Source organism: Camelus dromedarius, chromosome 22 (genome assembly GCF_036321535.1).
Source record: "Camelus dromedarius isolate mCamDro1 chromosome 22, mCamDro1.pat, whole genome shotgun sequence".
Lineage (NCBI taxonomy): Eukaryota > Metazoa > Chordata > Mammalia > Artiodactyla > Camelidae > Camelus > Camelus dromedarius.
In genome coordinates this window covers 9,327,060-9,335,658 of record NC_087457.1, presented here as the reverse complement: position 1 = coordinate 9,335,658, position 8,599 = coordinate 9,327,060, and positions in this window count along the sequence as shown.

Sequence of the window (8,599 nt, the reverse complement as noted above, 5' to 3'; positions counted from 1 at the left end):
TACTCTGGCTTCGTGCTGCTTATGTTGTCCTCCCAGTGGCTTCCCCAAGCTCAGAGCACTCCCAGACATAATGATCTTGAGGGTAGAAACATTTCCAACCGCTGCTCAAAGCCTCCTAAAGAGAATGCCCTGTGTGAACCGCGGAGAGGAGAATGGTGCGATCCGAGAGCGCCCTCTTCAGGCTGAGATAATGACCCTCCTCCCCAACCCTGTCCTCACTTTTTCGCGTTCCTCCAACTCTGATATGTCTCTTGGATGGTCTGGATCTTTGGGGGCTGAAATTGTGCACACGCTCCCACCCTTACAGCCAGGGGTGGCTGAAAGGGGGCTGTAATTCAAACATGCCCTCCGGGAAGGCTCTCCCGCTCACGGAAAATTTCCATCATGCCTAAAATTTGGTCCCCAGAGACTCCTAACGCACCCCGAGGACATGGTCCTCCAGAACATACTCCTCTGAGATGCGTCACACCTGCAGCTATTAAAACAGCAGCAGTGAGAGGAGTCAACATTATTTGCATTCTTATCTTATGCCGGTGAATTTAGTGCATTATCTCAGCTAATTCTAACCACATCGGAGGTGGGTATAAGTAGCTTCGTTTTATATATTAAAAAAACAACAACAAAAAAAACTGTGCTCCAGGGAGATTAAGAAACTTGACAGAGTCCCACAATTAACAGATGGTGGAACAGGGTGTAGCTGTGTACGTGGCTTACCTAGCGTTCCGGGGGGGGGGGGCATTTTTAAAATGTTTCTATTATTTTTGTTTTATTTGGGGGGGGGTAATTGGGTTTATTTATTTAATTATTTGTTTTAATAGAGGCACTGGGGATTGAACCCAAGACCTCGTGCATGCTAAGCACACACTCTACCACTGAGCTACACACTCCACACCCTGCAAGGGGTCGCTTTTAACAACCCTCTTCTATGTGGCAAAATTATATTTAGTAATAATTATGATATGAAATAAATCAGTGTAAGAGCCAGAAAAGGGAGACAGTGAAAATTGTCTCTGATTAAACTCTATGTGTATTTATGCCAGTAAAAAACTTTATTTTAAATAAATTAAAAGTGAAATAAATAGTAGAGTATCAAGGAGGAAAAAAAAAACCAGTGGATTCATACTAATTATATTCATGGATTTTTAAAGGGAATGAACCTGTAATAAATGATAACAGTGAAGTTTCATAACAATAAGGAAAAATAATGATTTTTAAAGAGCCGGAAATTTTAACTTTAAAGATTTTTGTCTTTCAGATTCAGTGTCCTAGCTTCCTAGGAACTCCATAATGAAGTACCAGAAACTTGGGGATTCAAACGGTAAAAATGTATGTAGTTTTGGAGGCTGGAAGTCCACAGTCAAGGTGTGGGCAGGGCTGTGTTCCCTGGGAGACCTGCAGGGGGAGCCCATCCCCCAGCCCTCCTGCTGCCTGCATTGTCCCGGGGCTCTCCCCTCCTTGTGTCTCTCCTCTTCTTACAAGGACCACTGGCACACTGGAGGGAGGTCCCACCCCTGCTCCAGTATGACCTCATCTTAACTAATTACATCTGCAACAACATTATTTCCAAATAAAGTCACGTTCTAAAGTACTAGTGTATCAGTGTACCTTTGGGGAGAACCATAACTCAATTCAACCCATAACGTTTAGTAAAAGATCTGTGTCACGTGAACTAACATTTGCACTTAGCAAACAAAAAATATGATACTTTGCAGTTCACATTCTGTTTTACTCTTAATTTTTTTTGAAGGTCTAAAAAGTCCAAGGGGCCACGTAGAATGACAGAATTGAAGGACTCAGTCTGTTTCTTTAACTATATCATTTTCCTGTGCTATTGTTATTTAAAACCTACTGTTTAAAGTATGTGTAAAGCTGCCAGCATTGGAGACACAAACTATGCCCTGATAAGTTCAAATCATTCTAAACCATCATGAACTGATTCTCTGAATGAAAGCATGTAGCTACATCCTCACGCACAACTGGCAGGGTCACCAGACAAAATGAAGGATGCCTGGTTAAATTTGAACCTCAGGTAAACAGTAAGTTTGTTTTCGCATGAGACATAGTTATACTGAAAATTAATCATTGTTATTTGAAATTAAAATCTGAGTGGTTCCCTGTATTTTTATTTAATCCATCTGTCAGTTCTAACTGGGAGATCTCTGATAAACTTTCATGCAGAATACAAAGTTTATTAAAGAAACAAAAATGGGTTTTCATATATATTATTAAAATTCACAGAGGAGAAGGTATGGCTCAGTGGTAGACCATGTGTTTAGCATGCACGAGGTCCTGGATTCAATTCCCAGTATCTCCACTTAAAAAAATAAACAATTACTCAAATAAGCCTAATTGCCTCCCCCCCAAAAATTGTTTAATTAAAGAAATTCAATAGTAACCATAAAAATTATTTGGAATTCAAAACTACTAAAGAATTTTTCAGGAAAGAGTGTTTTATCACTGACATTATTTAGAATTGCCCAACACAGTGATAACAAAAAGCAATCTGACTTTTAGTCGATTTTATCATTGTTTTAAAATTTTCTACAGATAATGCAACCTTCTTAATGTCCATATTCGAGGCTGACCTCGGCACGCCACTGACTAGGCTTGTTAAAAGTCTTACATTGGTAGGACGCTTTCCGGTTTCTAGAGCCCTCTCTAACATCCGTTATTTAATTTGGTCCTTGCGGCAGCCCTTTGGATCGGCAGAGGTGGTTAGAACAGTTATGGACATCAGCACGTCTATGTGACTGACTTACTCTGAGCCATGCACATCCTACAAGTCAGGGCTAGGGACCTAGTCCATCTTTGGACCTTTCATCTCAAGCCCTTTCTCCCTGGACACGTTGGTTCTAGTGCTGGTTTTGCCATAGACTAACCTGAGTCAAGTCACTTTAGTTCTCTCGGGCTCACTTTTCTCATCTACTCACCATCTCTCTCCAGGTGGCTGTGACCGCCGTCTCTGCCCCGGGTTACTGCGGTTTAATATTTGCCTTTGTGAGGTGTGATGACACTCTGTTGGGGGGTGTACAGAGGAGGCGTGGAGGGTGTGCTGGGGCAGAAGACTGGAGGATAGCCTGGGAGCACGCGGAAGACAAGGGGACAGGAAGGGTGCTTGGCCCAAGGGACCCTCTTTATGAACATCTGATTATACGTTAAGTCCAGGTGGGCAATTGCAGGCCTATCAAACAGGCCCCGGGGTGGGGGGGGGTTGCCCCGGGGGGGTGCCCCACAGCGACCCCTACCGGCATGTGTGGTGAACTCAGCGCACAGTCTCCCTGGGAGCTGCCGTAGTCTGGGGTGTGCAGGGACAGGCCGGACGGCAGGCGGGGAGGCTTCTGGGGGACACTTCCTGCTGCCAAGGTCCAGCCTGCTCAGAAAGGAGCAGAGATGCCAATTTACCCGAATGCACATCTCACAACGTCAGGGAGCCGCGCGGTGACACCAAGACTGCAGAGTCAGCGTGTGAGATCCCGGGGAGATGGACCCCGAGAATGGCCCGCATTCCCAGAGCGCGGCAGGGCCATGAGAGGTCGCTGGAAGGACCTTTCCAGGCTGCACACCAGAAGTTAAGTGCTGGGACCCTGGCACCAGGAAGACAACCCGCTCAGCGGGAGTGGCCCCTGTCCACACAGACCTACGGGTCCAGGATGCCTGAGGGCAGGTGCGCAGGGAGCGAACTGTGCAGGTGCGGCGTCTGTGACTCAGCATCCGAGGTCTCGGTCTCCAGACTCAAGACTTACAGGGATAGGCCGGGCCACCGGTGGGGCTTCTGGGGACTCTCAGCAATGCTGGGGTCCCCCAAGCTCCAAAATAGGGTTGCTGGTTACAAAGATGCCAGATCTCACGGGAACTTCTTGGCCTCGCCATCCCGGGTAATCCCTTGGTGAGAGTTATCTGAGGGACCTGCATCCTACAGAGGCCCTGTGTGCCCTCCTGGCACAGGGTCATGAGGGCTCTGACCCGAACGACCTCCCTACTCTGCACCTACTTCCAGGGTGTCACCTGCTGGGCTGGGGTGGCGCCGGGAGGTACTAGGTTCCAGAGGGTGGGAGGTGCCGGGAGGGAAATGCACATGCGCCCCTCGGTCTGGGCAGCTGGGATCCCTGGAATCAGCGCCCAGTCAGGGTCTCAGGTGGGGAGACTTGTAGGGGACACTCTGGGGGGGCGGGGCTGGGGTCCGTCCTGCTCCAAAGCAGAGTCACAGATTCCCCCCATGCCATGCTGTATGTAGGTACATCTAGACCACTTAGGCATACATATATATCAAAATAAAAACTGTGCGATAACAAATATAGCTTCTTAATTGCAAGACTGAATTTAGTAAGGCATTTTTTCTCCCATAGTTAATTTACAGATTTAATACAATTGCAGCGCTGGTAGGGAGCTTTGACGCCCACTACCTCCAATGTCAATGGTCGCTTTGTAATGCTGTACAATCCTTTGAAAGTTAGTTGGCAAGATCTGTGAAGAATCATAAAAATATTAAAGCTCTTTGGCCCATAATCTTACCTCTGAGCATCAAGCTGAAGGAAGTGATTCAAACTATAAGAAAAACCAGTACGCTCATAGTTACTCATCGCAGGACTTATAATGATGAAAAATTGGAAGCAATTTAAATGCTAACTAATGGAGAATGATTATGATACATCATAGAAAGAATATTATGCAGAAAATAAAAGTACCGCACAGGAAATAAAACCAAGGAACAAAGCACAATATAAAGCTCTATTGTTACCACTAGTAAGAATCTTTCAGGTCAATGTTTAAAAAAATTACACTTTATGAGTTAGATTAGTAGGTGACTTTCTCCTTAGTAAATGTGCTACACTTTTCCTGCTATAATAAAAGAAAGTAAAATCAGGGCAAAGTTGAGTTGGCAAAGTGCACTTTGTTCGTTGTGATTCAAGGAACCACATCAAAAGGAAAGGCAGGAAGTTTTGACCTGCCAGACATCACAGTTCACTTGTTAGTTTCTTTTGTTAATTGCAGACACAGTGCCCAAAAAGAAAAAAACAAAAACAAAAACAAAAATGTTTTTGGAATGTCTTGGAAACCAAACCGATTACATGATAGCAGACAATTTATCTCCAGGTGGCCACTGCAGAGAGCAGGCCGGGCTGCACACCCACTCTGCTTAAGTCAAGTCAGGGGGTGGTGCTGTTTCCCCACCAAGGGTGCATTCCGGGGAGATCAGTGCTCACGAGGAGACCTGTCTCATGGGATCTGAGGCTTTGCTGTGTCCCGAGAAGACACTGTGTGGGAAAGACCCAGAAAAGAATCACAAATGAGATTAAGACCAATGTTTCCAGTCTCTCACTGCAATGCCCTGATCAGAAATACCCCACTGAACTATGTGTATTTCTATAAGCCATCTTAAATCCCTACTGGAACAAAGGGATTATCTACATACATAAAAAATCTACATTAAAAAAACAAGAATTTACTGTATGTCCAGCACGATCAAAGGCATTCTGGTGGGTGTTTGGGTGGTAAATCCTTACCTATCTGGTCAGAGAAATGGGGCAAGTTTACCCCTATGAGGGTAAATCAAGAAATGAACAATGAAGATGAGAGTCCTCTTCGATAAAGGAGGATAAGGACATGAAAAGAGAAGGGACAGCAGCCCGTAGGGCTGGGAGAGACACCCACATAAACAGTCACCCTGGGAAGACAGGGAGCCCGGGGACCACGGAGCCCACCAGACATCGGAGCGTCACTGTAAAAGAAACTGAGTTTTTGTTTGGCTTCATAGCCCTACTTTCTATTTGGGGTACTGGGAAACCCCATTTTGATTCAAGGGCAGACACGTCTTGTTCACTTTGATTTATCAGAGAAATTTCCAACAAGTCTTTGGCACAGCACTCAAGCCATCATTTCTTTGAAAAAGACACTGATATACAAGTGCGGGGGAGTCAGGGCTGAGCTCTGTCCCTGCCCCGCCGGCTGGGAGCCCATCAATCTGTGCCTCACTGGCACGTCCAGCCTCCGTTGTTAGGCTGCTGAATGTGGCATCGGTCCTGGTCAAAGATTACTTGAAAGCTTAAACAGACACTAAAGTTATTCTGGTTTTTTTTTATTGCTTGAATGATGAACTGAGATATTACCCCTGAAGGACGTGGCCTGCATTTTTATTGCTACGCAGATAAGCGAAGCTCACTTCACTCTGCTGTCAAAATGAAAAGCTGTGCTGCCTTTTCCAGGAGTTCCTATGACAGAGGGTTGGGGATTTCACTAAGGTGGGTTTTTTTGGGAACAAACTGAAGACCACATGAGCTTTCTGCATCAGTCAGCCAGCAACCACTGGGCATCAGACTCTCTGTGTCTCATCACTTATGGTAGCTGTTTTCCTGATTTGCCAGTTTTTGGTGGAAACCTCACCATAGCAACAACATCACGCAAGCGGTCAGACCAGGTGGCCAAGCCAGCTGCAGTGTAGCGGTGACAGCATCAAAGCGGGGCGCCCTGGGCTTCCTGCAGGCAGGGGATGTGTAACAGTGCGGCACAGGAACTGTTTCTGGGGGTCCCCGTTTCTGCCCTGTTTCTTTTAGGGAAGTGCAACAAAATTCCCCTTTGTCCCAGTGGGGAAGAATCCCGCAAATAAATAATAATACGGTCGGGAGTGAGTTCCAGGAGGAGAAGTGACTTCTCCTGGAGGGAGGCGCTGAGCACGTGTAGACCGGGCTGGTCTCCCTCCCGGGAGCCCGCCGCCTGCAGGAAGCATGCTTCAGAGTCCAGTCCATGCTCTGTGATGACGATGCCGTCTGGCAGGGCAGGGAGAACCAGCAGAGGACTAAGGGAGCCCCAGGAGGGGGCTCTGGGCAGGCAAGAGTGTACAGGAAATGCGGGGCAAGGCACCCAGGTGGGACATCATCGTTCTGGGTCTGAATCAAACTTCGTTTGGATTCGTGCTTTGTCAGTTAGGGACAACTTCAGGTGGAACTGAGAGACATCGGTGTGGCCACCCAGCTCTCCTCTATTTGCCTTTCCCTAGAAATCGCCCCCCTCCACCTCCGTTTCCTCCCAGGACACAGGGTGGGACCCGCCAGCCCTGTCTGTGCCCTGGGGGTTCTGTCTCCCCGTCGTGGGTGACTCCTCCAGGTGGGGACAGCTGACCCAACCTGGCCTCGTCAGATGTCTCTCCCAGAAATTGCAATTTTCCAGTTGAGAGACTCAGATCTGGGGGGAGAGGCGCTTGGGAAGAGGGTCTTGCTGTTGACTCCTGTGTACAGGAATGTTCCAGAGAGAAAATCCACAGAGCCAGCTGCCTAGCGTCCTGCAGCTCGCTGGCCCCTGTTGTTTCTGGGGCCTTCTGTGGGTTCTACACACCCCAGCATCTTTCCAGTATGTTCTCACTTTTGCACCAGCCAGCTAGAGCTAGCGTCTGTGAAATGCCATGTCCCTCCTCTCCCCGGCTACCTGGCCAGCGCAGGGGGTGCGTCTTATAAAACACATGTCTTTATGGTCTCTCCCTTGCTCCTCCCACGGCCACCCGTCACTGGTCATCCGTCACCTTCAAGGCCATGGCTTCACTAGCTTCCAGACTGAGCTCCAGTAACACAAAAAGCACCATTTAGGAACAAGGCTCACAGGTTTCTACTGCACAGCACAGGGAACGCTATTCAATCTCTGTGGTAATCTATAATGAAAAAGACTATGAAAGCAAATCTATGCATGTGTACATGTGACTGGACTATTCCGCTGTACGCCAGAAATTGACACAACACTGTAAACTGACTATATTTCAGCAAAAAAAGAAAAATTGAAAAAAAAAGAACAAGACTCTATCAATAATCTGTGTGATTTTTGTTTAATATTAAATTTTTTTTTAATTTTTGTTTTTTTAATTGAAGTAGAGTCAGTTACAATGTGTAAATTTCTGGTGTACAGCACAATGTCCCAGTCATGCATATGTTTAAATATATTTGTTTTCATATTTTTTTTCATTAAACATTATTAAAAGATATTAAATATAGTTCCCTGTGCTATACATAAGAAATTTGATTTTTTAATCTATTTTTATATATAGTGGTTAACCTTGGCAAATCTCAAACTCCCAAATTTATCCCTTCCCACCGCCTTTCCCCTGGTAACAATTAGATTATTTACTACTTCTGTGAATCTGTTTCTGTTTTGTAGATGAGTTCATTAGCGTCTTCTTTTTCCTTTTCTTCTTTAGATTTCACATTTGAGTGATATCATATGGCATTTTTCTTTCTCCTTCTGGCTTACTTCACTCAGAATGACCATCTCCAGGTCCATCCATATTGCTACAAATGGCATTATGGCCTGCATGAGGTTTGCCAGCCCCGAGAATGAAAATCCAAATTCTGGTTATTTTCTAACAACAGAAAATAACAATAGAGAAGAGCTGATGCCTCCAGCTCACAGCTTTCAATTTTATTTGTAGCTTTGCTTCTTTGTGGGACCTGTGGACGGGGGACCAGACTGTGTTTACAGAGCCCTCCTTTCAAATCCACCCTCAAAGCTCCCGACTCTGCCAAGGTTGGGGCCTGGGGGTGCAGCAAGGAAGAGAATGAAACTTCCCCCTTAGTAAAAATAATCAAATAGATCAAAGTATAAACTCTGACTATTTTAC